Below are 8,000 nucleotides of genomic sequence, written 5' to 3'. Positions count from 1 at the left end.
AGGTGTCCCCACCTCGTGCTGGCCTTTGAGCCCAGAGAAGGGGGGAGGCTCTGGCCGGCCCCATGGCTCCAAGGACCTTCACTCACCCGCCTCTAAGGGCTCGGAAGGGACCTGGGTGAGAGGACGAGAGAGTGTCTGTGCCAATGCCTGAGGCCCCCGGCATTCCTGGGAAGCCTAGTTCGGGGCACAGCCTCATCCCCGGGCAGGGGTGACCTCCCCCTGCAGCTGGCCCAGTGCCCCCACAGTGCTCCAGGGTCCACTGCCTGGTGGCTGGCACACGCTCACACCACCTTACAGACATCATGTGCGCGTGGCTTTCCTGCAGCTGCTTGTAAAATGCACCTTAAAAATCCCCCGTGTGGACCGGCTTGTGGCAGCCACTGGCTTGCAGCTCAGAGCATGTGCCCACTCCCCGCATGCGTGCCCAGGGACACAGGCGGGGGCTCTGGTGGGCGGAGGCGATGGGGTGCGTCCCAGTGCATTGACAGAGCCTGGGGTGCAGTGTCCAGAATCCTCAAGAAGCTTCACTTACTCTTCTTGGCAACAGGAATTCTTTATCTAAAGGGCTTGGTATTTGTTGTTGTTGTTATTTTTCAACTGTTTTCCTTGAACTAGTTTTGTGTGGCCTTTCAAGGAAATACGTGTTTTCATTGTGATCCGGACACTAATTTACGATTCTGGGGCCTCAAGCGTGGCCAACAGAGCCACTTGCTCTGTGTCTTATTTATGGACTTCATGTCCCTTGAGAGAGCCCATAGGGCCAGAGGGTGACCTGTGGGTCTGGATTTCCTGTGTGTGCCACCCTTGACACACAGGACGGCATCCCCACCAAGCATATCAGATCTGGGGATGCTGAAAGGCCACGGAGGTGCCGGGAGCCTCATCCCACCCGGGAGCTGCGGGTCTGAGCAGGTCAGGTCAGGCTGGTGGCAGCCTGGCCTTGTCCCCTGGGCTGCCCGCTTGTATTTGTCCTGGTGGTTCCTTTTCAGCCAAGGATGGGGAGCAGGCACCTTCTGTCCCCTGTTGTCCTTGGCCAGTTTCCTGACTCCTAGACCGCCCCCTGGGGTCGGTATGGGGTAGAAGTGTGGTCAGGGCCAGGAGAGGATGAGTGAGACTCACGTCCTGTCCTGCTGGGGCTGCGCAGCCTCAGCGCAGCCCTCGGCGGGGCGGTGTATGGTCGGTTGACCATCGATGATGCTGCCCCCAGGCAGCCATGGTGGGGGCGGGGCCTTCTTGTCCCCAGGTGCCGCCCCTCCCCGCCCCGCCATACCCAACAGCACTGTCAGGCCTGAGGTCAGGCTGCCATTTGGAGCCTGAGTGGAAAGCAACTTCCAGGGACTCTGGGCCCCCGACAGGCCTCCCCCTGTGCCCTGGTGCTGGTGTCCGTGGCCCTGCCGGCATGCATGGGGCTCAGTAAATGTTTATCACTTTGGATTAAGGGATTTGTGCATCAGGAGCTCTGGTGTCTGCCCCTGCTCGTGCATCTCCCCGCTCCGTCCTCTCCCTCCCGGCTCGTGGAGAAGCATGGTCCTGGAGGCAGACCTGTCTGGACTGGCTCTGATCCCTGTGGCCCACCCGGTCACAGCCTGGTCACTTAGCTTCCTGGAGCCACGTGTCCACGGGGCCATAGCAGCACCCCAGGGCTGCAGGGAGACAGAACGGAGACTGAGGCTCACACATACAGCCACACGTGTACCCACTCAACACCCACGCACAACACGGCCACACACGCTCACACCCACACCCCCTGCGTCCATGCACGCACTCACCCCCACGCACACCCTGTGCACCCACACGCACACACGTGTACACTCTGGCACACACATGCCCTCCCCCACTCACACCCACACAGACACCACCCACTCGCTCACGCTCACACGGCGTGGCACTGGCCCTGACCGCGAGCATCCTTCAAAGCCTCAGGCTGGGCCTGGGCGTCTTCCTCTCTCTGCAGTAGCTGTGAGCAGCGTGGTGCCTTAGGTGCCAGCCTGGGCCCCCCAGGGGTCTGTGCTTCCTCATGTGGTGCCTGGGAAGGGGTCTTCGCACTGTCGGCACAGGCGGCAGGCTGGACACTCAGCCCAGGGCCCAGCGAACCACAGCTGTGTGTGGTCTGACCCCATCCTGAGGGGACCCACCAGCATGCCTGTGTCTCCCTTTTTCTTTTTTTTTTTTTTTTGCCACACCCCATGGCTTGCAGGATCTTAATTCCCCAATCAGGGATCAAACCTGCACCCTCAGCAGTGAAAGCACGGAGTCCTAACCATTGGGCCGCCAGGGAACTCCCCCAACCTTGTCTCCTGACAGGGACATGCGGTTGGCTTTGCAGGGCCTACCCCCTGGCACGCCGTGGCTCCTCCCAGCTGCCAGGTGACCCTTGGGGCTCCTTCGGAAGCACTCTTGTCCCCTCCTCCTCCCTCGACAGAAATCTGTGCATCCGAGGCGAAGCCAGGCCTTTGGGCACTCAGCCCCGCAGCGCACTGAGAGTGAGAACTCAGAACTCAGACGGGAGCGGGGCACCCGCTGGCTGGAGAGGCCGCCCTCGCGTGCACTCCAGCAACAGAGAGTGACCCTGGGAGGCAGGGACCGGGGCCTGCCAGCGGAGGCCAGCACTGTGGCCATTTAACAGCCCACTGACCTTGGGCAGCCTGCCCCAAGGATTGGAGATCTGTCCCTAAGGCTCCTGCCTGTGGTGATCACCGTGCTCTGTGGTCGTCAGGGCTACAACAGCACCAGCAGCTGATCGAACAGCCCGATGACCAGGAGGAGCTGTCCGTCCCCAGAACCCAGCTGTGCTTCTGGGAGGGAAAGCGACCCCAGGGGATCATCTGCGTGCTGTCATTGTGATCGTGGAGGGCGGGCAGCGTCACCCCATTAGGGCAGGGGCCACAGGAACGGTTCTGCTTTCTGGATGGCCTCACGGGGACCAGAGGTGCTCACTGTGGCTGCCCCCAAAAGGATCCTCTGGGTCACGTGACCCCTGAGTGGCCTGGATGTGAGCAGGGGAGGGACGTCCTGGTGTAGGCAGCACCTCGGGACAGGGTTAGTCAGCAGGTGACTGCCCCCGAGGGCAGGGACAGGCCCTCCTCCATGTGGCCGCAGCGCATGGTTAGTGCCTGCCGCCAGAGCTGGCTGCTTAGCAAATATTTGCTGATGAAATGAATGGAGCTCGCACTGCCCGTTCCAGACCCACCCTCTGCAGAGGAGGAAATGAGCCATTTGTGCAAGGAGGTCCTTCACGCTGACCCTGTGGGTGTGGGCAGTGGCCCTGAGGGTCTTTGGAGGCAGGTGCCATGCGTGCCCCAGCTCGGAGCTTCTGTTCCACAGCGTTGATTGGGGTGAGTGTCAGGACTCTGCTGACCATGACGTGTCTTGGGCCGTGGGGTCCCTCCCTCCACGGCCGCCCTCCTTCCACGCCATGTCCCGAGACGCACAGGGGCTGCATGTTGTGGCTACCTCTGCCTGGGCCCGAGGTAGGTGGGCCGCTGGTGGTTGGTGCCCGTGAGAGGAGATGCATGTGCTCACAGGGTCGCACACAGGGTTGAAATCTGCAAGCGTAGGGTCTCTGGTCTTCTTACCTCTGCCATGAACCTCAGATCCAGTGCAGATGCCTGAGGCCCCCAAACCCCAGAGACACCAAGCGACTGTGTATCCTTGTCATTCTAGAATTTCCCATCTCCTCTTGGTGGCATCACCTGGAGAGGCACCCCTCCCCCTGCCCCCAGCACACCCCTGCCCGCCGGTCCCCAGACCACAGCAACCCCAGTGCCTGGCCCACCGGTGCCCGCTCCCCAGCCATGGAGGGAGTGACAAGACAGTGATTCTGAGTAGCTCACTTTCTTCCTGCCTTTCTCTCCTGCCATCTGCCTCCCAGGGGACGTTCTCTTCCAGATGGCTGAAGTCCACAGGCAGATTCAGAATCAATTGGAAGAAATGGTGAGTCCCAGCCTCCCAGCGCGACCCCCGGGGAGGGAGGGGCAGATGCAGGTGAGCAGGCGCTGTCAGAGGCGAGGGGAAGAGCCGGGCGTGTACTCTGGCCGTGCATCCACTAGGGAAGTATGTGCCTTCCTGTGGTCATACCCAGAGAGGTGGGGGCGTCCCCAGGGCCCAAGAGAGAAGTCACACACCAGGGATGTGACCGCCATGGGGGCTGAGGATATACAGACGGACCTGGAAGAAAAGGACACGGGCAAGATGGGGTGTTATGCTCATCGGGCTGGCGGGGCCAGGTGGGGACACCTTGAGTGGTGGCCTGGGGAAGCACAGGTGCACCGAGACTATAGGTCCTGCCAGGACCCAGCAGGTCCACGGCTTGTGTCAGCTTGTGCCTATATTACCCGCCAGCACGGGAGAGCAGGGACAGTGGGGAGGCGGTCTCTGTCTCCCTGAGGGGAACGGAACCTCCGTGCCTGTCGAAGTTCGGGCTTCAGTTCAGCACTCGCTCCCGGGGCCGCCTGGCTCCGCGGGGCCCACCTGTCCCTGCGGGGTCATCGGCTCATGGATCAGACAAGCTCTTCTCTCCCGTTGGGGTGCCCAGCGTCCCAGGTGCCATGGTCGTGGTGACCGCCCCCCCTCTCCCGGGGCGGCCACACGTTGGAGCTGACGGCTGTTTTCTCTCCATGTCCAGCTGAAGTCTTTTCACAACGAGCTGCTAACGCAGCTGGAGCAGAAGGTGGAGCTGGACTCCAGGTACCTGAGCGTAAGTAGCCCCCACCCTGTACCTGCTGGTCACCCTGAGCTGCCTGGGCTCTGCTGTGTGTGAATCTTTCCCTCAGTCTGAACGGTTTTCATCTTCCTGTGAGCTCTCCATCCTGTGGGTTTCCTGCAGCTCCTCTGACATTCATGCCCATTTGAGACTAAATGTGACCCTGTGAGTGGACTCTCACGTCTGATGCCCCACGTGCCAGGTTCCACTACCCCCGCCTCTCGGCCGCTTTTTGTAAAAAAACAATGTGAGGCAGCCACCCTGTGTAACCTGTGTGAACTCCTCTGACCCGCTGTCGTTTCCTCGAGTTCTTCAGGCCCTGACCCTGCCCTGTCGCCTCTCCCAGGTTGACAAGAAGGGCGAGGGGCTGGTCCCGGCCAGACCCCCCCCCCCCCCCGCCATCTCTGTGCCATCTGCAGCCACAGGCATCCTTCGTCCTCCCAGCCTTCGGGTGGCCCTCCTTCCCGACCTGCCTGGCCCACTTGCCCCTCACTCTTCCTCGTTCCTCACTGGCCCATGTTTTGTCTGCCTCTCCCAGGAAAGAGTGCAGGCACCCCAAGAGGCAGGGCCCCTGGCTAACTGTCTGTCTCACCTGGAGTGGCACCTGCACAGAGCAGTCGGCAGTGTGGTGACGATGAAGGTGAACGAATGCCCCAGGCTTTGAGCGGGTCACCTTTTTCTCACATGAAGACACCAACCTGCAATTTCTAGAGTCGGTCCCTTTTAAAAATCTGGTACCTGTAATTTTTCTAGTCTTCTGGAATCTTTTATCTTTCCCCAAGGAGCCCAGTTTGAGGAAACACTTGAATGTTTCTGAGATCTGAGATGTCGGTGGTGGGTCCTAAGTCGCCGAACACGTGTAAATCGACTGCTCCTCCGAACCCATCTACAAGTTCTGAGAGCACCCGGGGCGGGTGGCTGATCCTTCTCTGTCATCTGCTAATAGGCCCGTCCTATTAGCTAATAGGCCGGGCCGTATCACAGCAGGGTGCTGCCCTGCTCGAGTCCTGACCTTGCCTGGAGCTCCAAGTGAGAGCAGCTCCGCCCCTTCCCCTCCTGTGAGCTGTGGTCCTGCCAACGCTGCTCTGTTGAGTGTCTGCCCCACTGCCATCCTCCCGGGTGTGGGGCCTTCCTGCACCTGGGCCTCCCCCTCCTCAGCTGTGCCCTGCACCTCCCAGCTTATCGCCCCGGTCCCTCTGTGCTGACGGGGTCTCTAGTTTCTGCCTTTTTCTCCCCTCGGTGGGTGCCTTCGGTCCCCCGGTGCTCCCAGCACTCACATTGGCCAGTGCCAGGTCCCTCCACCTTGTCCTTGTACTGAGGTTCTTGCCAGGGGCTGTGAACATTTTTGAGAGTCTGTTGGGAATTTTTTCGTATCGGTGGTGAAATAAAACACTTAAGGGAAAGAAACAGAGCGACTGGGCCGTGGTGCTCCCTCTGGCTCACGATCCCCAGGTTTGGCAGAAGCCAGCTCCTGCTGGGGGTGGCCAGTGGGGGCAGAGGGTCCCCCGCAGACAGCCCCCAACCTCCCCACTCAGCTGGGAAGCGAGAGGGTTGCTGAGTCACCCAGACTTGCTAGAGAGGCGGGCTCCTCGTGGAATCAATTCCTATTCCTATCTGCAACCTCATCTTGCCGGGGTGGGGGGGGGGGCGGGGGGGGGGCAGGGCGCGGGGCGGGGTTGGACTAGCGTGGAGCAGGGAGCGGTCCCCTCAGAGATGGCGGTGAGTGCCTGGAGGGGCGCTGACCCTGGCTCCCTCCTGGCAGTGGAGGGCTCGGTCTGGCTCTGGAGGAACCTGGGAGGGCTTGGCAGCTCTGAAGCTGCAGCCCCCCACGTGGTCCCAGTACTGGCTGGAGGCTCCCCTTTTACTCACCTTCCCCCAAGGTCTGCTGGCTAGTGGACTCTTGCTCTAAGCCGATGGGGAAGAACCTCAAAAATCATGTTGTGGGGGCTTCCCTGGTGGCGCAGTGGTTGAGAGTTCGCCTGCCGACGCAGGGGACGTGGGTTCGTGCCCCTGCTGATGGGGACAGGTTTCTGGAGTGACGAGAACGTTCTGGAATTAGGAGTGGTGAATGCTCCTTGAGGACAGAGTGGCCTGTGAGGGGCTACAGAGGCCTGGGCCTCAGCCCTCCCTGTCCAGCCACCCCAGCTCCAGTGTTGTGTCCTTGTTGGGGGCGCTGTCCCTGCTGGAAGGCTGGACCAGTTCTTTCTGCCCCTGTCACCAAGGGCAAGGCCACCACCCTGGGGGACAAGGGCACAGCCTGGCTCCCGAGGCCGCACAGCCTCTCTTCGGGGGCACACGCACCGTCTGCAGGATGCTCAGGCTCCCAGGCCTGAATCGTGCAGAGCAAAGATGGTGGCGACTGTCCCGACATTGTGCTGTCTTAGCCACACCAGACAGAACCAGCCTGTGTCCAGCCAGACTGTGCTGGAGGGGAGGGAGGTGAACAGCACGTCGCATATGTCGGTGAGGAAGCACAGCTCGTGTGCCGATGTGTGCATGTGTGTGCGCGCGTGCGTGTGCGTTCATGCGTGTGCTGCCCCAGCCCCTGCCTTCCCCTGGGGGAGGGGAGTTGCCATGTGTACCGAGTTCCACACTTAACCCAAAGACACAAGGCTGGTGTTTAAGGTTACCAAGAGTACCAGGAATTTTTAAACTCAGAGCTGAAGGGTGTGCAGCCGGAGGTGACTCACTGCTGACCTGGCTGCCTCCTCACAGGGTAAACACTGGGTGGGAGGGCGTCACCTCGTTCTCAGATGCCTGTGTTTCTGTCGGTGGTTTTGTCCTGCATGAAGCCTCATGGCACCCAGTGTGCCCTCTCCTGTCCCTGCTCCCGATGGCCTGCTCCTAAACCCCCCTCAGTGCCAGGGTAGCCTGCTCACTCCCCTCCTGTGGCTCCCTGGGGCCTGGCCACCTGCCTGCCTCCCCCTCTGTTCACACTCCTCGAGACCCTGGCGGTCCCATCGGTGGTGACAACTGATTACCCTGCTCCCCCGCTCTTTGCTCTGGCGAGGCTGGGTCTGGGCTCTATTTTAAACCTGGTTTTTCGAGTTTAGGTCCCACCTGTGCTGTGGACTGAGACCTGGGCTCCCAGATGAGGCCTGGTAGAAAGCCCGGTGGCCTCCTCCTCCACGTATGGGGTGGGCCTGGGAAGGTGTCCCCACCTCGTGCTGGCCTTTGAGCCCAGAGAAGAGGGGAGGCTCTGGCCGGCCCCATGGCTCCAAGGACCTTCACTCGCCCGCCTCTAAGGGCTCGGAAGGGACCTGGGTGAGAGGACGAGAGAGTGTCTGTGCCAATGCCT

Source organism: Physeter macrocephalus, chromosome 14 (assembly GCF_002837175.3).
Source record: "Physeter macrocephalus isolate SW-GA chromosome 14, ASM283717v5, whole genome shotgun sequence".
NCBI lineage: Eukaryota > Metazoa > Chordata > Mammalia > Artiodactyla > Physeteridae > Physeter > Physeter macrocephalus.
Note: the sequence above shows the minus strand (reverse complement) of the source record.